The 27,076-nt window shown below is 41.7% G+C and overlaps 1 protein-coding gene across 2 annotated transcripts in view; it reads right to left on the bottom strand.

Moving 5' to 3' along the window:
- PLAG1 (PLAG1 zinc finger) overlaps nucleotides 1-27,076 on the bottom strand; it is a 51,486-nt gene that overhangs the window by 8,339 nt on the left and 16,071 nt on the right. For both annotated transcript variants that reach the window (XM_050330903.1, XM_050330912.1), the window contains exon 2: nucleotides 2,848-2,947. The gene's annotated coding sequence lies outside the window, so the exon portion shown is untranslated. The remainder of the gene's footprint in view (nucleotides 1-2,847; nucleotides 2,948-27,076) is intronic.

Below are 27,076 nucleotides of genomic sequence, written 5' to 3'. Positions count from 1 at the left end.
TTTTCCTCATCATCGGAGCACAACTGCTACTACAGATACCAAGAACCCAGTGCTACCAGCTGTGGTAAGGGTGCAGCGTGAGGTCTGCAGCAGCAGGGGCAAGGAGGACAGCAGGAGGACAGCACTCAATGCAAGCGTTTGGCAGGGTTGGAAAGCCCCAGAATTTGGCCTTTCTCCCTCAAAAGCGTCACGACCCACCCCCTGGCCCCGGTGTCAGGGCTGGCAGCTGCTGTCCACTCTGGTCTCCGCTGGGGCAGCTGCGTGAGAAGCGGCCGGGCCGGGCGGCAGCAGGGCCAGGCCGCGGCCGGGCCGGGGCTCGGCAACCATGCACCGGCACAGCCCCCAGCGCAGGGCTGGGAGCCGCAGCTGCCGGGACAGGTGGAGCTGGGCAGCTGGGAGCTGGGCAGGCACCATCAGGCTGCAGCTGCTCCAGCACAGCACCACCTCCCCGAGAAACAAACCAGCAGGGCTCTTCCCTGCTGGCAGCGAGGGAGGATGGATAGCTGGGAGGGAGCCTGGGCCTGGCTTAGCTCTCCTCTCCCCACTGCTGAGGCTCAGCAGAGACGGAGGGAGTCAACTGCTCAAGACCGGAGTGGAGAGCAGCGCCCAGGTGCATGGGTGGCAAAACTACACGGTTGTTGCAGGAGACCCAGCGTGGTCTGGGAAGAAAGCAAGAAGAAAGGAGAGCCTGTGTTTTCCTCAATGCATGGGCAGGACAGGAAGGCTGAAGGAGCAGGGAGACGGAGAAGGGGATGTGCCTCTTTAATGTCTGCATTTTATGAAATCTTCAGACTGAGATCTCCACTGGAAATGTGTACGCTGACTATGTCTTTATCTATGCCTTTTCCTCCCTCCTCCCTGTAACTTTTCCCTTGTCTTTAGAAAAGGAGAGAAGTACTGGCACACCAAGATGAAAATCTGCTTCCTTTCAACCCTGAAGTCCTTGAATGACAGGTTAAACTATGCTACCTTCTTTAAGCAAGCAGTTTTGTAAGACCACCTTTAATCCCTCAAATTTTGTAAGGAAACACTAACCTTGTTAAAGATACCCCGTGCCAGAAAAGGTGTCTCTTTAGGGACTCTTATGATTTCAGACTTGTCTTGGACTCATTCACACTCGTGGGACGAAGTCTGGAGACATCAGTTCCACGAGTGGGAACATGCACAGGTCTTCAAAATATCAGCTTAATTTTACTTTCTGTCTCATAATCAACTATCTAGTTCATAAGTAGTGAAGCAGTTGTTTGGAGACTTGGGAGTAATAGTTTTCTTCAATAAAAGTAAATGAAGACCAGTTTCAAAAGACTTCAATAAAGCCACCAATGTAATCAAAAGAAGGGTCTGATTCCCATCAAAGTTGTGATATATTTGTGGATTGAAAGATACTTTTTTTTTCAATATAAGCTTTAATTAGAATCTGGTAATAAAATCAATTTTGCTTTTCTGTTAACAAACACTGGTCTTCAATGCATATTGGCCTGAATGTAGAATGAAACTTTGTTTTAGCCTAAACTCTCCTGGCAAATTAAATTCAGGGGGGAGAAAAAAATTCGACTCGATCTACACTCACACAGGCCTTTTTTTCTACCACACAGAGCCAGCACAGCAGCCACGCCCTCACTGCATGGCTAGGGCACTTACAGCCTTAACAGGGTTAAGAAGGCACTCCAGCCCCTTTTGCCTCCCTGCCAAATCCACACCGAGCCTGAGATAGGGCAGTCAGCATTTGCGTCAAAGGGCAAGGCAACTGCCTCCACCGGCTTCTGCAGGCGAGTGTGGCTACTTTGACCATGCTGGGTCCAAAACTCAACAGCAAGTGGACTCTGTGCCCAGCCAGTGACAAGGAAAGCAGGCACAGCAGGCAAGATACAGGCAGGGAGGATGAGCTGCCGCAGGGAGGGACAGTGCTCAGAACCAGGATGGGGCTGTGGGGCTGGGGAGGCACAAGGAGTCCTGCATGGGGGTTGGGAATATCTAAGGACATGTGGATAGGGGTGAGCTGGTAACACTGAGGGCTGGTGAGGAGGAATTTAACGTGCACCAAGCTGAGGAGATGCAGGATATTAGGCCATGCAGAAGGGTGATCTGCAGGGTCTGTTGTGAGGTCAAGAGCAGTGTTTGTTGTGGAACAGCATATTAAGCTTAACTGTTAAAATTAAAAACTGACAACTTCTCACTTCCTCTCTCAATGCAAAGATCACACCTCAGGCTGGAGGCCATCCTATATTCAGGCCAATATAATATTATTGTTTTCTTCTCTAAAACTTCAAGTAACTTAGCTGCTGTACCAGAAGTAAGTCAGAACAATCACAGGGATGAAGAATTTGGGTTTTGTTCCTCTATGATCAAAACTAATTAAGCTGACTTTGAACTGTGTTTAAGTGTCCTTAAAAATGCATCATTAGAACAAATATAGTGTGGATCCAATCTTTGACAATGACAGCGTTTTATTAAAAGCCACGTACGCACTACTATCTCAGTACCATTTCTCAACAGTTGAAGCAATTCAGTATTGATCTCTGAATAGCAAATAACCTTTTTTTTTTTTTTCTTTTGGTGTGGATATACAGACTGAGCAATGGAGATAAAACTAAAAAACACTGATCCTCAAATATTAAATTTTTCAAAGACCAGCTGAAAGAATTTTACAAGTAATATTGCCTGTTTGTGCCTCAACATATTATCACTTAAAATCGCCATTCTTACTGGTGCTTTCACAACTGCAGGATGAATGATTATATGCAGTATCAAATAACAAACACATTACACAAAAGCTCATATATAATACTATTTTTAAAGAAGCATATACTTAAAGCAGGATTAAAGCAGCCTCTGTTCAATGCACACCTGATGTTTGCCCACTAAAGTCCTCAGATTTTGCTCTTAACCAGTTCCGCTGACTCTTCTTGGAGGAAACCAGAATCCAGTACTTCCCATTTTTACTGGTCTGAAAAACAAAAGGAAGAATGGACTAGACTCCAGCGAAACCAGTATGTTCATAAAGGCTGGGATGTGGCAAGACCAGGAATTGGAAAGAATCAGAAAGGAAAAGTTAAAAGGGATAGATCCAACCCATGCACAGAACATTATATACTGTTAATTATAAACTCTAGGAATCATTCTTGCATTATCAGTAGCAATTATGCACTTCAATTTGCAGTATACTTACATAATTTCAACTAATGCTATGCTGGACAGTGACACATAAAGAGATAAAATTAGACAAAAGCAAAGGAGTTTTCGTGAAGTTAAAACAAAACAAAAATAATCCACAAACCACAAATAATTTAGAAGTAACAGCAAAAACCATAAAATGCTGGGCCCAGACTTGAGTTTCTTACTCAGAAAGGACCGAGTAAGAGAAGATTCTGGATTAGGCCCAACTTTACTAGAACCTAATGCCTTCATTCTGCTTAATTATACAGGAAATAGCAGCTTAAAAGGTGACCTGCAAAGGAAAATAAAATTAATTTAAAAAATAATAATAAAACCTCTTAATGAAGTACATGCTAGCAGTAAATCCCAATAGAGGGCAAGTCTAGGTATGCCTGAGCAAACCAAGAGGGCCGTTCTGGAATTTCCCTTACATCTCCCTTTTCCCTGCCACCATAATTTTGTAAATTTGCAGCAGGTCTTCCTTTTTTTTGCTAGAAGGCCTACTGAATGACACAGGTATATGCATAAAACATGCTCAGTGCCTCATTGTAATGGGGAGGTTTATCCTGTCCAGCTCTCCCAGATATATAAGGGCAAAGCCTTATACAGTGCACATACCCCACGTGGCATAGCAGGCTGAAGTTATTTGGCAGCAGCCCCAGAGTAATGTAACATTTCCCCACAGACAAACCATTTTCCTTTCTTGCTTCCCATTCATTCCAGAAAGCATTCTTCCTTTTGATACCAAGTCCAGCTTTGCACAGCCTCCTCTGTTGGTCAAGGATGAACATGAGCAAACAGGTGTCCTTGAACACCTCTTAGTGTCAAAAGTGCTTCAGAGCAACCAACTGAAGCTCTCTGACAGCTGAGAAGCATTTATTGGGGGCTTTGCACATACAGGTAAGAGGCAGAAACAGCTCCAGTACCCAAACAGTAAGTGAAAGTTCTGTTTTCAACTAATAAGCACAACCTTTACCTCTTTCGGGAGTCCCCAGATCACCTTGTTTAAGGGAGAAAATGCTGACCCCCTCTCCCAGCAAGACCCTTATAAATCAGTTAACCTGCAATGCCTCTCAAGATCTTCTGCTATTGCAGCAGAAAGGAAGAGCTTCATTCCCCAGATGTTTCTGCTAATGTAGTTCACAATAAGGAGACAATATTTAAGAAAGCCACATAAATGTAATGGACTAAGTTCTCATGGGGAACATAATACAAATACACTATTTGTACTTACAGACTATTTTCTGTTCAGGGAAAAGAAAACCCCACAAACAACAACAAAAACCCCAAATCCTACCTAAAATATTATAAAGCCCTCTCAACAGCATTTAACATTTTCTCTTAAATGCTTATAGTCCTCAATGCTCACCACACATCTAAAGTTGCTCTAGCAAAAAGCACAGGTTCTCAGAAACAAGCCAGTAGAGGCATGGAAAGACTATTGAATCAAGGGAAACCAAGGCAATTGGAACAAGTAAATAGGTGAGATAAACACCAGATGTAGCAAAAATGCTGAAGAGAAAGAAGGAGGACAGTCAGGTACTCTTGTTTATTACCTTACAAATACAGCAAAATCACAATGCAGTGAATCCAGATGAGAGCAGTGCTAAAGCTACGTTAGCTGGGATCTCAACTTCTACAAGACCATTATTAGTTAAAGAGCTTAACAACATACACATAAAAGGGGATAAGTTTGTATGAATAATAAACACATTTACTACATTTGACAGGATTAAGTGAAAAGATAAAATGAAATAATTCCTATGCTTTGCAACAATATATATGCTATTGGAGAAAAGACTTTTCCTTATGCAGAGAATACAAAAGCTGTCCATGATAATGCTCATTTTTAGACCACCTTTCTCAGGAGCTTTTAGTGTTAGAAAATCTCTGAGGCAGAATACTGGACAAAGATGTACGATTCTCTTTGTAACTGCTCACAGTCATATTGTCCTAAGCTGCTTCTCAATTATATGAGGTAGGAAGAATTTTTAATGAATAACAAAACTCAGATTATTCCTCACATGAAGTAGAGAAGCATCACCCTGCAAAATGCACTGTCACGTGCACATGCCCAAAGCCCACTTAGGTACTAATAACAAAATATGACTTCTATAATATGTCAGAATTCTTAGAATTTACCAGAACTTCCAGCATCTGCGTGGCACTAATTTTGCTAACTTTCCAAACACCCAGATAATTCCAGGTTAGATAATATTTGAATTTCTACCATATAAGGAGCAAAAACAAAAAGCCCCAAAACTCTAATAAAGAAGATAGAGACTATAAAATATAAATATAAAATTTATTCTTTTTCATATTAAAAAAGAGTAACCTTTTTTCAAAATTCACAGATCGTATTTAAAAATCTGAGAAAATAGCTGCACTTGAAAGTATTTTAAAACATATGATATCTCAGCTAAAAGGATAAAGAAGACATTACACAAATAAAACCAATAAGCCTCCTCCTAACTTGCGTATCATACATAAGAGTGTTCAAGCACAGTAAAGGGAAGCAAGTTTCATGGTTATCTTCTTTCAAAATAAAAGAGCAATAATGAGAACACAGTACTGAGAACACAGTATCTGTCATTTTGCCTTTTATATAAAAACTAAATCTAGTTTCAATTCCTGAAATCAGTCAGTTTCAAACCAGAGGAAGGATCCTAGAAACATCTGAGTCACAATAATGGTGGAACGCAATAAGGATTTAATAGTATGACAGAGTCATCCCAGGGTTTAAATATTTCTTTAAGGAAACAAAATGAAAAGCGGTTACTTACCCTACGGAAACTGCGATTCTTTAAGAAGTGCTGTCCACACAGATCCCAGGTGAGCACATACTCACATGGACAGGATCAAGTCCTCTGAAGACATTATGTCCATCCAGGCAGTGGTGTAAGGCTAAGGACTCCCCACCAGTGCCACACACACCATCGCACCCCCTCATGCGCTCTGCAGCAGTGGCAGCTCCCACTCTGCTCTTCACTCACACCACGGGGCAAAAGCCAATCACACACACCACTGCCATCCCTGTGCTGCTTGGGAAGTGGCAACCTCCCTCTTCCGTGGCTGCTGTAGTCCTGCTGCTCCCATCTCAGGGGGTCAGGTGTTGATGGAAATTGAGCTGGCAAGGTTTGCTACGGCTGATGAAAGGGTGGAGAGTCACAGGAGAGAAATACGCGCGTAAAAGTTGATATCCTAGTTGGAAGTATGGTGAGAGATTTGGAAAGCTGAAACAGACTGGCATTCTGGTTTAGGAAGAAGGATGAACAAATGCAGCCCAAGGCAGCAAGGACCTGCTGCTGCTCAGGATCCTCCAGTCTAATCTCTCTCAGGTTTGCCACAGTGTGAAGGACAACAGATGACTTGTGGTGCCTCTACTGCAAATGTACCTGGAAGAGCCACCATTACTGTAGTATAAGTAATGATTTTTCCTCCTTTGTATCAGGTGACTAGTAGTCTAAAGTACTGACTAGCAGTCACGTGACTATAAAAAGCACTGGCAGATGACACCTGCTCTGTCTGAGCAGTCAGGGATAGCTGGGGGAGCTGAGCTGGTGAAAGAATCAGCAAGAGACAGCTGATGTAGCCACTTACTGTGGCTCAGAAGAGCCAGTGTGACAGACAGCACCTCCATTTACAGAGTGGCAGACACTGGAACACATTGCCCAGAGGATGCCCCATCCCAGTGGATGCCCCATCCCTGGAAGTGTTCAAGACCAAGTTGGATGGGGCTTTGAGCAACTGTGGTCTAGTGCAAGGTATCTCTGTCTGTAGCATGAAGATTGGAACTAGATGATCTTTAAATGTCCCTTCCAACCCAAACTGATCTATGATTCCGACTACAAATCTCCTCATGTCTGCCCCCTCAGTTGGGGCTGTTAAAATGGCACAAATGTTGCCAGAGCTCCTGAAGATGAAGGAATCTAAACGCACACTTCAGGCAACTGAAGAAGGAACACCATTTAGCCTCCTCTGGCTTTCCTTGTGCTGTGGACTTAAAACAGAAGACTCTCACCAGGCAGTTCCATTTGTGGAGGTGCAGATTTAATCCTGCTTCCTTCAGACACCTCTGCTGATAGAGCTGTCGGAAGGGGCTGAGGGCATAAGTGGCAAAGTGCCTGCACTGCTCCAGGACAGCACGCTGGGACCTGCAGCCCTGCAAGGCTCAGACACCCTCCCTGGATCAACAAGGATCAACGTACCTATTGCACACTTGTACAGACCTCAGAGAGAGAGCAGTAGGTCTGACTGGCTCTGTAGAAAAATACTAGGCTATTTGCAGCAGAAGCTTCACCTCTGAGTAGCTGCAATTAGCAGAAGATCTAGCTGTCAACCTCTGACTTTCAGAGGTCCCTCTTACAGAGGATTAACTTTCAGTAAGGGAAGATCTCAAATGGAGAAGCTGATCCTACCAATGGAAACAGTCAAACAGGTAAGAAAAATTCATGCTTAATTGGCAAAGATGTTGAAGTATTGATGACTTCAGGGGTGCCTTTCTCCATGTAGAATTAAAATCAGTCTTCTGGCTGATGCAGGGGTCTACATCGCTGTTTTTGCATGGCAGGCCATTTGATCTGCATCTATTTGAACAGCATGTCACTCTTTAAAGGAGGGAGCCAGGGAAACCTGCTCACCTTTGCCCATGTTTAGAAGAAGAATCCTGTCTTTGGCAGGAAAGGGTTGATCCTCCCCAACTTGTTCTTGTCTGGATGGGCCTGGAGAGGGAAGGGGGCAACAAAGGGAGGTGCCCCTCTGTGGCCCAAGTTCCCCTGCATCTGGAAGCTCAAGCTGAGATGTTGATGCTAGAGGACAGTAAGGAAGAAGAATGGACATTGCTGGGGTAAGGCAACCAGAAGGTGAGTTTGATCACAAAGGCAGCCTAGGCCAGGAGGGACTCACACCTACACTTTCACAAAGTGAAATTTAATTTTCCACCTGCTTTACTGTGTAATTTGGAAGAGATTTGAACAGCACCACCATGTACAGATGTGTTTCTACTCTAATCAATGAAGACACCTGGCACAACTGTCTATAAATACGGCACTGCCAAACGGCAGGAGGGACAGATCTTGCCCCCTCTTTCGTATGGCAGGCAGGGAGAGGGAGACAGCTGGCAGGTACTGTACCTGACAGCAGCTGGGAATCAGCCAGGGGTTTACAGCTCCTCTCAGAAGCTGACAGAGAGATGTGAAAAGAGAGAGGGGTCCAATACTGAGGCCCCAGGGGGACAAGACAGCATGGAGAGGTGGGTGATGTCACTTGGCCTTCTGCATTTTGAGACAACAGCTACTGCAAATAACCATTCAAAGATGTAGGCACTGGCCCTACTGTACAGCAGTGTTTCATGTAAGAACAGATAGTTAGCTGTTTGTTTTTTTAAATACATACAAGGCTGTATTTATCTTATCTTATCTTGAACTTCACAACTTCTTATGGCAGGCAGCTGAGTTCAGAGAAATCCTGCTCCATGAATGCAAGCTCTAGCCTACAGTGCAGAGGAGTGGCTGAGGAAATGTGATAGGACAGCAGTGAGAGCATGCACAGGCTGCAGGAAGACACAACCAAATCCAAGCATGCATCAGGAGAACTGCCTGTGAAAGGTGCTGCAGGAAAATGGAATGATGTGGGCAAAACAGTGAAAATATCTTTCCAGCGATCTTAGGTATAAACATAAGAATGACTTAGAGATAATAACACATAAGACTTCACCCCTCAGGGAAACAGCCTAACATCTAGAAAACAATGAAATCACATAAGCACTGAAACTAAAACCAGGCAATCTTTGTATTCTACTGTTAGTGACAGCACATTACTAATAACTACTGTGTGCAGAGCAATGATTATGCTGCAAAGAATATTATATAGAAGGTAGAAAAATACAAGATTCATCAATACACAATTTTATTTAAGTCTTTGTTGCTTTGTTTTGTTTTGTTTTTTCAAGCATCCACAAAACAGAGAAACCTACTGAAGTTGCATAAAGTTGAGCAGGAAAAAATCCCAATCCTTTCAAATTAGTCTGAAAATTGGGTAGCAATGGAAAAAAATGCATAAAATCATTAAACCCATTTCTTTTCTTGTCAGCAGTAAATACACAGATTCCACTAGTAAACATCTGTTAAATATGCATATCTTTTATTAATTAATAAAGCAAGCACTTGGAGAAGAAAATGCACTAGGTTCCTGTGAGAGAGGAGCATCATACAAAAATAGGAATTTCTATAGATTTGACTATTAAGTTCAACACGTTTTTTTCATCATAAAACTACGCAATTCTCCAAATCTGTACTACAGTCATGAAATTTGGACAATCAGCTTTTTAATTTTAGAAAATAACTCATAATACGCTACAGTGGAAAGAGCATTACATAACTTTTTCTTCAGAATATAGAAGAAAAAATCCTATCATGCCTGTCCTTTTTTTTCCCCTGTTAATTTTCTGGAAAAGTAGAACATGAAGTTACCAATGTTTATTTTAGCATGACCTAGTAGTCTGTAATTTAAAGGAAAAAAAAAAAATCACAATACCATCTAGCATCTCTTTGTGTGCTTTCCATGTTTCAGATAACTTAGGTCCACTTTAAATCTTGAGAGCTCAGTTTTGGTTACTAAATGTTCCAAAGGATTCCTGGTTATATACTAAATTGAAGGAAACAAGCTGCCTAGAGTTAACCCATCTGATGATTGTGGTTTTATGGGCTTATTAAGAATCTCTATGGCACTGCATCGATGTTTTTCTAAAAGCTTTGGGGAGGCTGTGATACAAATAACATTGTTATACTGTAATTACTGTCAGAATTTTTTAAAACCTGCAAAAGTGTTCTCACGTGCTTTGGAATGACACCACGACTCCCACCCCTTCTCAAGAATAATCTGCATCCATTTTTAAAGTGAACTTTGGTTACTATTTCATCTGCATATTTAATCTGTCATTTTTATAGTAAAGCCTAGTCAAAAGCAAATCCTATAGACGTACATGTAAGCACACACAACCTCAAGGGGTATATGAGATTATACACCAATATGATCAGGAATTAATTAATGTTTGTACGTAACAATATTGTCCTTTGTCACAAGACATCTTAAAGTGAGACTGGATGTGCAGGCTAGATTAGCGGTACATCTCGGCCTGTATTCCGCCTTCAGTAATAGCCAAAAGTACAGAAGAGGTCATAGATGTGTGACAATTCTCACTGACACTCTTCTGACCATCAACTATTTTGATGTCAGGAACTTCCTGAATCATATGTTATTTCTGTTAGTTTAGCAACTTGCAGCACATCACCCTTCCAAGCAATAGTCCACACTTCCCCTGGAAACCATATCAGTTTATAATATCTACTCTGTGTGTTTGACAAGTCACCCCACAGGTCTCTACTACTAATTAATTAAGATTAATGGCCAGTCTTCGCGAGCGAAGATCCAGGGAAGGTCTTTACACCTTCCAGCCTGCGCATTGGATTTTTTAGGTGAGACACAGTGTGCGCGGAACTGAGCCCACCCTTTAATCCTAAGGTTCATCTGCCAGGGCCAAGATGTCATGGAGAACCTCTTCTTTTTGAAGGCTCTGAATCTGCCTTTCCTCCTGTGTATGATTTTGTTTTGAAAGCCAATTGTTAGTCTTCATCTTCCTTCTCTGTAGATCTCCATGATATTGCCCTCAAGTCGTTCCTATCCTAGACCAAAGTCCCAGTTTACAGAAATGTTATTTATATGGAAGCCACTCCATCTTAACTCATCATCCTTGCTGACCTTCTCTAGCCTCTTCTAGTTCTAATAAACCTTTGAAGGCTCCAGAAGTACACACAGCACTCAGAAGGCAACCGGACCATACGCTCTCATAGTGACATTCTCAAATTCATTCTGTATTTCTTTACTCTAACATTTGGGCTGTGTTTTGGTGACCAATGAGCTCATGATCTCACAGGATCACCAACTGCAATCCCCAAATCTTACTCCTCAATGGTAATACTCAGCTCAAACTCAAAACCTAATATATAATTGGGATTGTTCTGCCTACTTATCCATCTCAGTTATGCTCATTTATCTACAGCAAATTTTATCACCCATTTTGTGGGTGATAAACATCCTCAGCAATTTAACATCCTTCCATTGTTCTCCACGAAGAACCTGAACACCTTAGCATGTACCATTTAAACAACATCGTGTTGCAGAGAACACAGAGATAGGACATGAAGTTCCAAGTTTTGCTTTTTGACACAGTCACCTAACTCAAATTGTAACTCAAGATGTTTTTAACAGTTCCAACTATCAGTCAGGTAAATGGTTTCTGGTGCTCTAGTCCTGCTAGCTAACACAAACTCAAATAAGAGGGGCAAGGCAGTGGCTGAAAAAAATCACAATACCACAGAGAAACTGCAAGGACTGTACTAGGACAAGGCCTTTCACGGGAGATAACTTCCCTCATGACGTTACACTGGATGGTTGGGAACAAAAAGACAACTTGTGAAGGACAGAAATAAAGTGATTGATAGACAGCGTAGTCTCCCCAGTACATAACTGCATCCTGGCTGTAGGTGGTAACTGTGCAGTAGTCCAAACCCTGTAGCAGAAGCCCAGCACAGCCCTAAGTCCCACTGCCTAAACAGCACTGCCTGGGGGCAAAAGCTGTGACAGGGTTCAGCAGTGCTTTTTTTGTAACCTCTGATTTTCATCATTATTTATTGGAGCTATTACAATTAAAATGCTGATTCTGGTTACCCTGTTTCCTCTGCACCTTATCCCAGCCCTCATGAAAAGGCAATAAGTAAGAAAGAGTGCCCAGTTTCCAAGCAGTCACTAACTTCCACAACAGCCTAGAGTCAAGAACTGCTGTTCTATGTGAAAATACTGTTTTATGTGAAGACAAAATACTTCATAGATTATTGTAGCTTTACAGGGAATAGAAAGTGTCACATTTAGCCATGACTGCTTCTGCTACTGCTGTGATGTTGGATGATTGTACCAATGACCTGATGAGCTAAAACACAAATGTCTTAGGGAAAGATAACTGAAGATGCAGAATATTTAGGATAACAACAAAGCAAATCCCTCTTCAAAGCTGTAATCAATGAGCCTTTCTGAAGCTGCATAGCACAGAAACTGAATATATTTCTGACTCTTGTTCATGTACCAGCTTTGTCTATGTAATGATGTAAGCACACACCTAAAAGTCACTAGACTGACTTCACAGAGTCCCTCAGGTCATTTTGCTATGAGAGCATCCTTGTGAATGAGGTAAGTGTGCAGCTCTGCATTTGTTCCCATCTCCCACTCAGTATGTTGAACATTCTGCTCCAGAGCACTGCGATGCTACACATGTCATTTTGGGATGCACATTTCAATCTATAAGATTTCTGAGATTAATGCCAGATTAGTGAACAACTACAAGCAGTCATGCATAACTTAGAGCTATGTGACTGAACACAGCAGAGGGAGATAAGCAAGCCAGTCAGTATCCAGAATAGTCACCTGGATTACAATATTTGGATTCAGGTGACCAGCAGCAACTACTAGATCAGTTTCAGGCAGCAAAGCCAGAACCTGCTAGAAGTCCATGCAGATTCTGCCCTGGAGCTGCACCAACATAAAACCATTTTGGGAGCTCCTGTCAGCCTGATGAAATGTCATAACAGTGTGGTCACCAAACAACTCTTGTATGAAATCACAAGGTAATCACCTCATTAGTGGCAGGGCAACCAATTCAGGAAGGCTGACAGTAGCACACAGGGGTTTCTCCATGTCATGTCAAGGCACAGCAATAGGGTTCCCTGCTCCCACAGGTTGTGAAATGCATACCTGTTGCCCTACTCTATCCCAGCTCCACCTCCCAAATGTACAGGCTTAAGACTTTGTCAATACACTGGTATATTTCCACACAGTCTTGCTGGACACAGTTTACCACATTAAGCATTCACCAATACTAATAATGGGTGAATGACCCATGTCCTGAAAAGTAATTTTTATTCTCCACAGACACCAGGACATTTACGAGCTCTCCTTTTTCTTTTTAAAGCAACTTAGTAGACTCTGCTTCCATGATTTTCAATCGTACATTAGGTAATGGGAGAAAAACACACACAAGATGTTGCCTTAAAACAGCTGCAGACTGCCAGTGCAACAGGCTTCCAGAAAGGTGGAAGGAAGATGGCGACAAAAAAGACAGAATAAAAATAGTCTTACGATGTATGGTATGCATCAATGTTTCATGCATGTTATGGGAAGAAATCCTGGAGGGCAGATGGAAACATGAAATGCAAATGCTTTTGTGAATCCTGTAGAATGTGTTCCTCTGAAAGTGCTCTCCAACAAGATGCTTGAGCTCCTTTCATGCTGTAGTAGCTGTAGGCTAGCAAAAAATTTGCCATCAGAAAGTTATGTTTAATTTAATTTTATTTTTAAAAAGCTGCAAGGAGATGAGTTTTACAATAGTCACATGTTCCAGTAATTTTTCAGGCGGGTGTTTAGAAGAACTGATTTATTTACTGATTTAGCTGACAGTGAATTTTTTTCAATGAAAGATAATGACCTTAAAAACAAAGCAGGTCATGCACAGTGCTCCTCTAGATGATGTACACAAGGATCAGAAGAGTCAGGAAGCACTTCAGTTCAACTAACATAGTGGTCTCAATATGGAACATCTTCTACATTTTGCAGGGTGTTGGAGACAAAATGCTTGAACAGTGTTTTGTTACAACTGTTTTATAACATCTTTGAATTGCCTGTTTCTCGTCCCCTTCCAGAAAGGCATAATCCATCACAATCTTCTGGGAATTCTCCAGGAAACCCTCCTTTCACCACTCTGCCTTTGCTGAGCTGACAATTTCAGATCCACCTTTTGTTTATCTTCTGAAATCTGATGGCTATTTTTTAGCTACTAATTCCCCTCTTCATATGGGCTGCAGCTTTTTTATGTGCTAAGAGAAATCAGAAAAAAATAAAGATGTTACTAGTCAACCCACTCATTACAAACTCTATTTTAACACTGCTAAATAGTTTCTTCCCTCATGACAACACTCAGATTCTTTTCTCCCAACTTTTCTTTTCACCGTGTGCCCTTCAAAACTGCAAGATGCCTTCCAAATTACTTCCACATACTACATATGCTGTTGTAGGTTTTTCTGGGACACACATAATGGGGTAAGTTGGTTGCTATTGTTTCAAAAATTGAAATGGTCAGACACTGTTGGATAGGCATTTGAGTATGAAGGGTTCTGCTTTTGGTTTGTTGTTTTTTTTGTTTTGTTTTGTTTGTTTTTTTTAAGAAAAAACTAGTAGGCATTACATATTTAACTGCATACATGTGCAACTAGCTGTCCTTATCCTGAAGGATATGACTCCCTAGAAAATTCCCAGGAGACTTAAGGGCCTCATTTAAAAAGGCAACAGGCAAACTTGTGATAATGCACTGCAAGGTTACCTATTGACAAGCTCATCCAGGAGGGCTAGCAGAGCATTTCTTTAGAGGGAAAACAAAACCCAACAACCCAACACCTCCCTTACCTGCACTTTTTGTGTCAAACCTTCCTCCCACACACTCTTTCACTCTTTTTAGAGCTCCCAAAAATTACGCAAAGCTAAGAAAATTCTGTAAACGTGGTTAGATCTACACAAGCTCACTCTACTAAATAAAAGTTTTATAACAGCAACACAGTTCAAAATTCTTTGTGTACTTCACCCTGGGTGAAGACTGAGTACACTAATGAAACTCCGTGACAGCACAGCTTTATACTTGAGACTGCACTAAGACATATAAACTTTCTGAGCATGACTAAGGTCTGGAGCAGGGGGGCAGCATAACCAAAGCTGGGGAAGGCTGTGATTAGTGAGGAGGAAATGAGAGGAGATCAAATCAGCTGTGAAAGGAGGCAGAAAAGTGCAACTCATGTTTGGGACTTGGCACAGCAAAGAAACATATCATTAAAGCTTTAAAGTAAGACTGATGAGAAGATGACATTTCAGTGACGGGAACAAGAGAAAAGAAAAAAATTGCAAAAGCATCAAAAAGTGTGATCAAGAGCTCTTGTATTTGCTGAGTCAGGTACTGGAGAAACTGAAGGATGTCGCCTGGGCAGGGGTGTAGGCAGCGGCAGGAGGAAACACAGTTCCATGTAACACCATCCACTCTATGTCTGTGCATGCCTCCGAACACACGGTTCCCTCCAGCCTTCAAACTATTTCCCCTTGCACCTACATGAGGAGCAGAGCTCCAGGGAGCATAGAGGTGAGCCATGCCATGGCTTCAGCTCAGCTAGCACAGGCAGCTCCTTGCTGTGTCTAGCTGGGCTGGGCTGCTTCATGCCTTCCCCACAGCCCCAGGGACCCCGAAGGCAGGGAGTGGGCAGTGAGCCCCATGGTGACATCAGCACCAAGAGAAGGGTCACCACTCTCCTCCTGGAGATTTCCAGCCAGGCTTTCCAAATAGGGCAAGGCAGGTACGGGACAGAGTTGCAAAGATTTGGACAGTGAAAACAACTGATTTGGCAGAGAAGATAACTTGATGCTATTCCTCATGGAATGGGTCTTTTACACCAAGGGTAGAGAGGGCAGAGAATGAGGGGAAGGAGAAGACATGGAGATATCAGGGAGCTGATAGTGTAAAGTTTCCAAGAAGTCCTTCAGTACAGCTGGACTGATGAGTAGGCAAGGTTAGAAGAGCATAGACCAGGGATAGGGGTAGGGGATATGAACAGTAAAGGTTGATACTCTGGGTGAGAGTGCAAGAGAAATGAAAGGATGGAGGGACAGTAGCTGGAGTGCAGAAGTTTGGAGGTAGCCAGTGAGTGAGAGTGCATCTGTGTGGATGAGGAGCTCACAGAAAATAAACAAAACAGGAATCTGATCTAAGTCTGAGAACAGCTAAGTTAAATGTCCAGGGAAAGTCTGCTACCTGAGCAGTAGAGCTCCGCTCCAGAAAGAGTAGTTTAAACCCTCCTGTCAAGTTACTGTGCAATTGGGCATGCAATACTTACCAGACCAGTTTCCTCCTCCAGCCTCTGCAGGATCCTGTAGCTGTTTCTTGGGTATTGTTCATAGCTGATGAGACACAGTGCTTTGCAGCAAGCCCAGGCCCAGGCAGACACTATGACATGGGTGAGGCTATTGGCCTTTTCTTGCCGAGTTTTTACCCAGTTACCTCAGGCTGTGGCATTGTGCACCATCCGAGAGGAAAAAGATAAATTGCTGGTGGATTTGGTGGCAATGTCACTTGCAAAACCACAGCCCAAAGCACGTATGAGGGCACTGATCAGGAATCCTGTGGTGTTTCTTTGTCTTCTGCTACATCCTTTGTGGTCCTGCTGATTCATCTCCAAGGCCAGGTCCAGGTGTGCTTTCTCTCTTTCACTTATGTGGGCAGTGACTTGTACCTGTCTATCCCATAACGATTCATATCTGAGTAGGGTCAATCATACCTGAACTGGAGGCCACCCATAGCCTTGGCAGACTCTTCAAAACTAATTGATTATTCCAAGCAACTTGCTTACAACCTCCACCACAAAGAGCAGCACTCTTGCCTACCTGTCAAAATGTACAGAGCATCCCCTCAGGATGATCCTGGAGTAAAATAGGACATGGGTAGTGAGCCAAATAGGAATACAAACTCCAGATACAAACTCCAGCATATTATAAGCAATTAACCCAAACAAACCTTAAAGTGGAAACTAACTCACCACAACAAGCATTTACTAAAGTAAGTAGTCCTTGGTGATGCAACATTGAGAATTAAGTTCAGCATGGACTCATGATGCTGTAAAGGAACTGAAGTGTGTTCAAGATAACAACCTACTGTGGACTAGGCCATAGTAAATTTGTTTTACTAATCATTTCCCAGTAATCATCAGCCTAGACATTCTTTCTCACTTCCACTATTTTAAAGACCGTAAAGAGATAATTCTACCTGTTGTCTGCTTGAGTGAATCCTACGTTTCCATACTTCAAAAAACAAAACAGAAGTAAAAACTGGAAAATGCAGTAAATTTTGCATGCAGTTTTGTTTGTTACAGAGAATCTCTTTTTCAACATACAGAGTGAATATCATGCATAATGTAAAGAAAAAAAATTCCCCACAATAGATTATTCCTTATCCTCTACCTTTAAGAGAGTACTGCAATAGATAATACCAACTTGTTTGTACTAACTGTTTTCAAGCAGATCATCTCTAAACCACTAAGATACCAAAAGAATGGGTCAGACGGATATATACATTTCAGATCTGCTAAGTCCCGGTCCCATCTCTCTCACATACCTCTCTGTAATCTTGAGCAAAAGCAGCTCACATCTAAGGCATATCAATATACACGTTTTTATCAACTTCCAAACCTTGCCTAAAAAAGAAACAAAACTACTTAACCAAACCCAGCCTACCTCTCTGTCAAGTGTGCTCTCCTCTTGCAACCTGACCCAACCATCCCTAGAGTGCAGCCCTAGCCAATCTGGTCTTGCAGAGCCTCCCCTGGCCATGAGCAGTCGCAGAGCCACACTCCTGCTTCCAAGGCTTCACTGCTCCAGTGGCAAAACCCGAGGAATCACTTTGGCTCCTTGGTGAAAAAGCCTGTAGGTCACTGTGCACCACGAATCCAGTGTTGGAGGTTTCTGTTAGATACACAGGCTGTTCTTTATTTACAAAGGCCTGGATGTTGAGAAGACACCACTACAAACAGGAGGAGTATTTATTTACAGATATCATTAGCAATTTACAAGAAAATATAATAAATGGGTCACACAGGAACAGCTGAAGCACTGGACCTTAACTTCAGTATTGCATCAAATGCTGTAAGAGAGTGACAGATCACTAATGCCAAGTTAGTAATTTTCAGTAACAGTTCTCATGGAATTTTTTCCTTCTAAATAATCAAAACAATTGGTCATTGGTCCTTAGAAGGAGAAATGCCATACCAAACAGAATTTCATAAAATACAGCTGTTTTAACTTTACGGTTCCCTCCAGTGTATCTGCAGCACCTGAATTTTGGGGCTGCATTTTTATGTTTAATTGTTTGGGGTTTTTTTTCTGAACAAGATGACAAGATAAAACTATTGAAATTACTGGCAGTAGAATTAACTTGTTCAGATGGTTTCATCTGTTCTTATGACAGAGAGAGATACGCAATAAAACCACAGCAGAACAAATTTTAAACTAATAAGCACCAAAATCTTATTTTTAAACAGCAAAGTATTAGCCTGTTGCTGCCAGAAGATAGGATACAATTAGACAGACAAGATTTACATAAATAACTGGATCATCCAGAATTAATACAATTTCAAGAGGGCTTCGGGAAAAAATAACGCTAACCCTCTTTTTCCAGGGTAAAATACAAACCAGCACAGAGTTAAAAAAGAGAGGAGCTTTTCCTTTGTATCTCATGGTTATACCACCCCTTGAAGCATCTGATAGCACTCCATATCAAGACAAAATACAGGAGTAGTCAGAATTCCTGTGTTGTATCAGATCTAGAGAGGATAACACTTTTGTGAACTCCAAACAGCAGCCTCCCATCTCTCCAGAGCATCTTTTGAAACATGCAGTTGAGCTTGCCTCAAGTATAGCAAAGTGTATGTTTTAAGACCTCAGGCACTGGGATACCTGCCAAGTCACAACAAATATGTACACATAATCTAATCTACTTAAATTTTGAGTGGAAACTCCGTGCCCTTCAGGTATATCCCTCAAGGCTACGAATAGTATGCTTGTCAGACAGGATGAAGTTTCCCTGTGTAAGTAATAATTGAGCTATTCTGGCATCTAACTACTCCTCCTGGATTCATCCAAACCAAAGATCAAGGAGGGAGGAGTCAAGAAGATGAGGGTGAGGAAGTTTGGAGATATGGGCAAAATGAGATAAAGTAAGGGGAAACAGAAACAAATTAGAGGCCGATTAGGGACAACAAGGCTCTCTCAATAAAACAGTTATAAGAAAGCACAGTTTTCCATTCATCCCTCACTTTATCTGGCAAGTGACAAGTTGGTAAAAAATTCCTCAAAACAGAGAATGCCGTGAAGAGGAGAGGGAGGCCTAAAAAGTGAAATGAAGCCAAGCAGAGGTAAATCAGCAATGTTAACAAATTACAAGGCAATGCGGAGGAAAGGATTTTTCACACTCTTGGTATGGTCACTGTTTAGGAAAAAGTGGGTAGAAAGCAAGCCAGTAAATCCTTGGGAGCCTAGTAGGGCTTCTACAGCTAAAACCAAAATGAACAAAACAAAAATCAAAACAGGTTAGAGTACAAACAAATGTAAACACACAGGGGCATATGCTGACAGCAAAAAGCATTTACTGCATTGTTTTCTGAAACTATGGAATATTACTATTTTTCTTTAAAAGCAGGTGACTATTTAGCTTAAAATTTCATACCACACTTGTTTCTATGGCCTAGGAACCTTCTGTTAAGAAAAGCTAAACAATTGGATAAGTTTTAATAAGAGATCTCCCCATTCGGACTCTAAAAGAAAAATTTCACTGGTAGCCTTACTTCCTATCACTAACCAATCTCTCAAAATATAATATCTATTAATCCTTTAAAACACTTGGTCTAATTGCACATGATAATGGTCAGGCTTATCTGAAGCAGATCTAGTTGTTCTAGTATGTTCTATACTACTGATTTTAGCAGGTTTTTTGTCTTCTCCTTAACTTCTAACAGGTAATGTTACCATTGCAAATTTCAAACTGCAACTGCCCTGATTACCCAAATCTGATTACCAGAGGGAGAGAAGAGAGAGGCAGAGACTCACGCCCATGCCATCAGTGTTTGTAACTGCACAAATGAGCAAGCCTTTAAGGAAAAAAAAAAAATACGTGCAGATACGAAGTGCGGATTCATAACCAGCTCACGCTGACAGCAGTCTGACAGCACGGCACCCACCCCAGCTTTCTATCATTAAGAACACATGAAAGAGTAACACACAGAAACTTGGCTGTAGAAGTTACGTTTCTTCCCTGCCTCCTATCATATCTCAGAAATCTGCCAGAGTAAAGGAAGGTATGCACCCCCTTCTGCAGGAAGGGCTGGAAGCTCATCTTACTAAACCACACTTGTTACATATTATCTACCGCACACAATACACTTATTTATGACCTGTGGTGATGACAACCTTCCATCCCTCTCCCCTGACACACCCAGGCCTGCCACTGTGCACAAGCTGCCACCATGACTAGCGCTGGGGGGGAAGCACCTTCTAATGAAAAGTGAACAAAATGGTTGAAAAGAGTTAGGGCTATGCAAACGAATGGCTAAGAAAAAAGACATGCTACAAAAAGAGGTACAATGGCCTGATGATTTCAACATGTTCCTTTTTGAAATCACTTGTTTCCTTACCAAAGCAGGGGTTGCTGTCAGAGGAACCTCTATCCTGAATAAGAATGTGAGAATGTATTAGACATTTACATTGTTATCATAGTTGTCACCAAAACTTCAAGGTTTGTATGCAAAAGGCTGTACTTTGGTGTACTCGGCAAGATGAGGGCTGGTATTTCCCTTGAATTGCACACAAACTAGCACTGTGAGATATCAACTTTTCAAAACAAAACAGAACTCAACACAAAACAAAACAAAACACAGAAGAATCACTCAGTATATAGCTATGGTACAGATAATTGCTGTCAGTTAACCTCAAGGCCTCATCTCTCATCAGATTTGATATCTGCCTTGGCAAGCAACTCTCCAGCAGTTACCTTCTCATCTCTGGATCCAATCCCAAAAGCAAAGCAGATATCTCCAGAACCAGTTAACTCCACCCAAGCAAGCACCTTGTTTACTGGGTCAGCCACAGGCAGAGGTGACCACACTCAGCCAACACTCCAAGCCACCCGAACACAAGCCACCTTCTCAATGGAGGCCAGGCTGGGTGGCAAAAGCATCCATGAGCAGCTCAGAGGCAGGGGTTACAGATCTGGCATAGTGTCTTGGCTAATGCTTTGGGATTGGAGATGGACAAATCCGTCATGTTGAAGAGAGCACAGAACAGCACTCTGTTAGCACATCCAGAACTTAGTTATTTTCAGCATGCCTCCACACTGAAACAGTTCAAGGTACAGTGCTGTTTCTTCCCTCCCTTTCCTTCTCTCACTGGTGCTTGTCTGGCCACACAGTATACCAGGTCAGAGACCTAAAACATTCAAGTTAACCCTAAAGATCTAAAACAGTCAGATTAACCCTACAGAAAAAATGCTAACCATTTCCATGCAGTCTAAGTCTTTGGAGTGGCTGTAGTGCCATCACAAGAGGAGGCAGAGAAGAGCCACCTCACGAACAGGGATGAGCAGTTTGAAATTCCCACTTGCCTAGCCTCCCCTGCACTCACAGATTTCCTGTGGCCTCTTGATACTAACTGTATTGATTAGCCATTCAGTCAGAAATGACAGAAATTTCAGTGTCCTGCTAGACAAGGGGATTTGGCACCATCTCTGCCTTGCAGACCCAAAATCCAAGAGGAAGGAAACCTGGCAGAACTGAGCCCAGCACACTAATGGAGTATCATGACATTGCGAGAGGCTCTCACCTTAGCCAGGGTGATGAAAGGTACTAAATGACTAAGTTCATATTATTGGTGGTGCATATATCTCCCTGAATAAACTTAATTTGAACTAAGGCTGCCAAACATCTACAAGCACAATAGAGAAAGCACTGGGCAACTGTTTGAACTCACTATTCCTACTAGAGTGAAAGTAGTGTAGAATTTTACAGTCCTCTGCACCGGAGATGGATGTCAATCACAGACACCAACACAGGAGTTTCTGAAAGGTGAATTTTAAAAAAGTAATGGTCTCTTGCTTGGAGCCTGTTTTCAAAGAAGAATGAAAACATGAAAGTAAAGAGAAAAATCAAATAAAATGTACCATGATTCTTAAAAGTTGAACCACATCAAACACCCAACTTTTCTTCACCATTACAAATAGTCTTTATACAAAAGAAGCACAACAGTTCTAGTCTCACTCAGTAAGAAATCTGCTATACCACCACCTGAGCAGCAGTTTGCTGAGCTGAGAAGAGAAGGGTTAGTTCAAGAGCAGTATGGTAGGAAAAGCAGCAGATCAAGGGGAGATAACAACAGATTTCTTTCAGAAAAAGGTGGAAGGATGTTAGTTATGGACTTCTGCCAAGACTCGTCTTCAGTATTTTTTGATTCAACATTTTCATTCAGAATTTTTTTAATGCCTTTAAGTGAGCACTACCAAATTGTGTTGAAAATATGAAACTAGAAGGTAGCAGAAGTACAGTGCAGACTGAAACAACATACAAGAAAAATGGTAACAAATCTTAAGGACAGAAACAGGATGAGAAGTAACAACAGAGTAACACACTTAGAGACTACTAGTTACTGCTGAAATGTGATGAACTGTTAGTTGGAAGCAGCAGAGAAGGAAAAAATTTGTGTATAACCCTCCTATAAGCAGCTAGTAAAAATCACTAAAACAAGCTGATTCAGAAGAAAGAAAACATAAAGACGGAAAAAAGGCTCTATTTTCAGAGTAGAAAGGGACATACAGATGCTACTACAGTGGACTAATAAGATCTTGCTGGAAACACCATGTATAAATTTGGTAATACAAATTCACCAAAAAAATTTATCTGAGATAGCACAACAAAACATCTGACGAAAAAAAAAAAAAGCCTACAGTTCTTAATAAGTACACCAAAGAGACAATCCACAGAGCAGGAACAAATAATAAGAGTAAGCTTATCAAAAGTAAGTTTACGCTGGAAATTAAAAGGCTTTCTAAACAACAAAACACTGGCTTTAAGTTTACATGGAAAAAACTTCACTAGTTTGCAAGTGGTTCTCTATAGGTTTACAGAGACAGACATGGTTTCTGTGACAGCAAGGCATCTGGCTCAGCCGGGGTGATTTGTTCCACTTCTGGGTGATTTGTTCCGGTTCGGGGTCCCTGAATATTCATAAAAACACAACGATGGCCCTAGTGGGCCACAGCAAAAGTCCACCCAGCCCAGCAGCCTTGCTCCAATAACGGCCAACAGCAGATCATGAGGAAGACAAGGATGTAGTATTTTGGGGAATTTCACCATTTGTGATTTAGTGACTTACTGAGCTAGATAGATTTAATACCCCTCTTTCCCACTGTTTTGGCAGCCCTCTCTTGTGCTCATGTAAGCCTTTGTACTGACAATATCCCATGGCAAGGAGTTCCACAGCTTAATTTCACATTTTACTAACAACTGCTCTCTTTTAGCTTGTTCTGAACCCATTTCCCACCATTTCTCTTTTCTCTTAGCTAATGATTTTGCTCCCCCTTCATCCTATCAATGCCACTCATGGTTCCTTTATGATTCTGCCTGAATCAGAAATTAAATGAAATCTCTATTTTCAGTACTCTCCCTTTTGTAGTCTCATTCCAGGCTGAAAAGTCTAAGGCAACCTAGGCCTTCCTTTTTCACATTCATCACTTTGTCCTGTATTTTTGCCATGCTACATATCTTTTGTACAGTATTGAGGAGACAGACATACCAGATTGCTGCTTGCTTGATTTCTTTCCTAACAATTAACACCCAAAATCCATCAAAGTATTACAGTAAGCTTGATGTCTATGCCAGGCAAGTCAGGATAAACTTGAATAACAACTGAGGGGTGGGAGAATACATGAATAAATACAACATCTCGGTGAAGAGGCAACACAGCTTAGAAAGGAAGTCAAGCTCCACGAAGCAAAGGAGCTCTCTGAAGGAATCAATACACAGGTACACCTGCACTGAAGTGGCTGGAGAGAGACAAAGCTGAACAGACTGGTAGCTATTGCCCCTTCCAATAAAAGGGCTAGAGACATGACATTAAATGAAAGGACACAGGCTTGAGAAGGAAATGTACCTGCTTTTCACACATCTCTGCTGTGTAACTCCTTGCAACAGGGTCTCTAGACACTTTAGAACTTACAAAAGCTCAAGAGGTCACAGGAAAAAGTTATGGAAAAAGTCCAGTAAAGGTTAGTAAATACAAACCCATCATGTTTGGCTCAGGAAGCCTCTGACAAGTGGATAATTGAAGATCAGGAGAATACTCTGGGAAAGCCATCCCTATTCCTCTAACTTTCATGACACCTTTGGTTTCACCAGTGTCAAAAACAGAACACCAGGCTTTGGTATGCATACAAGTATAATTATTCTTCCTAAATAAAATGCAAATATAGAATTTGATCAGTGTTTATCAGGTTAAATAAAAGTTCTGTCATCTCAGGCCTTGATGGGGCTGCAAAGGCCTGTGGTAACAGTTCTCTTACAACTCTTGATTTAATAGTAGGACAATTCTTCTGTTAATGTACACAGGAACTGACACTGCTGTCAGTAGGTACAAACATGAACTCAAATTTAGCATATTTTACTACTGGCAGAATTAGTAGGATCGCATTTCACCATGCTGCCAAACACTTGCCATTATAAGACAAACTCATCTATGTAAGACAACTTTGCCAAACTGCCATTGTTTGGCCTGAAATTTTACAAATTAGTCTGCTTCCCTGTTTTGTTTCTTCACTTTTTACTCATTTAAAATAGTGCAGCCATTTCAAAAACAAAGGTTAATATAAAATAGCTTTGTCTGGGTCAAAAGGTTCTGGCAGACTTCTCCAACTTTTCCAAGTGTTTTGAACCCCTGCCCTTTGAGATGGAGACTTGAAATTAGACAGGGATAGTGGTAGAGCTGTCATTCCTGAGAACTCTACCCAGATTTAGCCAACTTTTGATTACTTATTCCAGAAGCCCTTTAGTATTCAGAAATCAATGTTTTGAGTCAGAAAGCTGTCCTAGAAGGACTCTGATTCTATTAGAAAGCTCTGTGTCATTTAAACTAAACGCTACAGAGAAAGTGGTTAATTTTCTCAGTCCTTAGCATGTGTCTACAAGGAGTGATTTGCAGAAATACTTAGTGCCCGAAGCCTCATTGGGAGGCAGTGAAAGCTGCATTCTAGACAGATTATGAAGACAATGGTTTTGAAAAACCCAGCCTAGTAATCTCAGAACAGGTTTTTCCAAAAAATGCCACAGAAGTTTGATTCTTAAAAAAATAACCCTAAGGAAAAAACCCGCAAGAGTAATTTACTTTATTCTCACTGCATTTTATCCTGTGCATGCAATACAGGCTCTCCTCCTTTGGTATCAAGGTGCTTTACAGTACAAGTATCATGATGCAGGATGAGCAAGAGGTGTCTCTCTATCACAAGAGTCAGAAATGCATACAAGCAGCTCAGTATTTCACCAGGGTACGGACTGTGACTGTAGGGCAGGTTTTCTCACAGTATCCAGAGCCTGAAGCAAAACATCAAACGTGCTAGAGAGCATACCAGAACTCTGTATAAATATGTTCCATTGTCAAGATCCATGCATAAGTTTCCAGCCAGAAAACTGGCTTGTGAACTCCCATCTGCAGGATACATACAGCTCTGAGAACTAGCATCCCACTGGATATTTGTCTTCAGTGATTCAGGGCCTGTAAAATAGGATAGCACAGGAGTGCCCATGGCAATGACTGAGAGGAACATAGTTTGGCTTTGTGTAAATGAGGGACAGCTGAATTTACTATTTGATTTAAAAACAGTAGTGTCAGCCACTGTTGTTAAATTAACACACAAAATTAAACAGGGTGCATACATGCAACCACAAGTACTCAAACTGCATTTTTCCCTTTCCTTTCCACATGTGTCAGTTCTCCTCCTTCGAGTAACACTGTAAGCTTGTCAGGGGAAGGACAGATGCCTGCTGTGTTTTCCTTTTCAGCCTCTAGTACACTGAATCCTAAAAATGGATGCTACTTTTCTTTTTTCTAAGACACGAACAAAGCAACACAACTCCTAAAGCCTCCTTTAGTTCTATTTATTCTTACCCGGTCATCAGTGCTTAGAAACAAACATTCTTCCTGTCCAGTGCTCTCCTGTGAAAGACTACAGTATCTATAGTTACTGGAGAGGAGTGCTTCAGTTATCTAGGCTCCAATCCTTCCCATGCTTCACTTTTCAGCTTGTCCCAGAAGGCTTGCTTTCTCAGGGGACACCAGAACTAAGATTTCTCTCTTTCCAAAGGCAGCTACCGAAATTCACTCTCATCACCTCTCATCACCGGGAAGCTCATCAACCCTTAAGAGAAGCAAATATCAAGATCATATCTGAAACTGAAGAGCTGAAGAGTCACTTCCGATCAGCTTACAACTTCCAGAAACTTGCCAAGCCTTCCCCAATGCAAGGAAAGAGGTGAGTCTACAACTCTTGCCCTGAGAAATGCTATCAGACAGCACAAGTTGACTTTTTTTTTTTTTTAAGAAAAAAAAAAAAAAAAGTTTCTAACTTCCCCCAAACCATTTTTCTTCTTATTTGTAGGCCTTCCTGCCAAAGGAAAGCATACTGGGCAGGTGGCACACACAGTTGACACTGTGAAACTCTCACCGGAAGGACACAAATAGCATCAGAAACACCACCTCAACTTCCTTCAAAATATCCATGATTTTCTAACAGCCCTGGGAAGCAAACACCTTGATAATTTCCTATGGAATAGCATGAGGGAGCAGGAGAAGAAGGACTATATAAAGAATGAATCTTTCCCGTTCCTTTCTTAAGCCACGACTGCTTAAGAGGCAATTACACAGGCAATCTCACACAAATACAAGATACTTTTGTCTGATCTTGCTCAGCTGTTTCTCCTTGGACACTTGGATATCAAATTTATTAAAGACAATACTGTATTTTTGGTTAAAGGCAGACTAAGAGCTTTCCTCCTTAGAATCCATGAGAATCCCTCTTCAGTTCAGTGGAGCAGCACAAACTTGTGGCTAAGAGATTTCGGGTGTTAATTCTGAAAGGTACAAACAAACAAGCCGACGTCCAAGTTCATGCAAATATCCTCTCAGGGTAGCTGTTTATTTTATATAATTCTTCCAGCTGTGTAAAAGGTGCTCTTAAAAAGCAGAGCACATTGCA

Source organism: Myiozetetes cayanensis, unplaced genomic scaffold (genome assembly GCF_022539395.1).
Source record: "Myiozetetes cayanensis isolate MyiCay16 unplaced genomic scaffold, myiCay2020 scf1, whole genome shotgun sequence".
NCBI classification, from domain to species: domain Eukaryota; kingdom Metazoa; phylum Chordata; class Aves; order Passeriformes; family Tyrannidae; genus Myiozetetes; species Myiozetetes cayanensis.
Note: the sequence above shows the minus strand (reverse complement) of the source record. Positions and strands in the feature narration are given on the sequence as shown.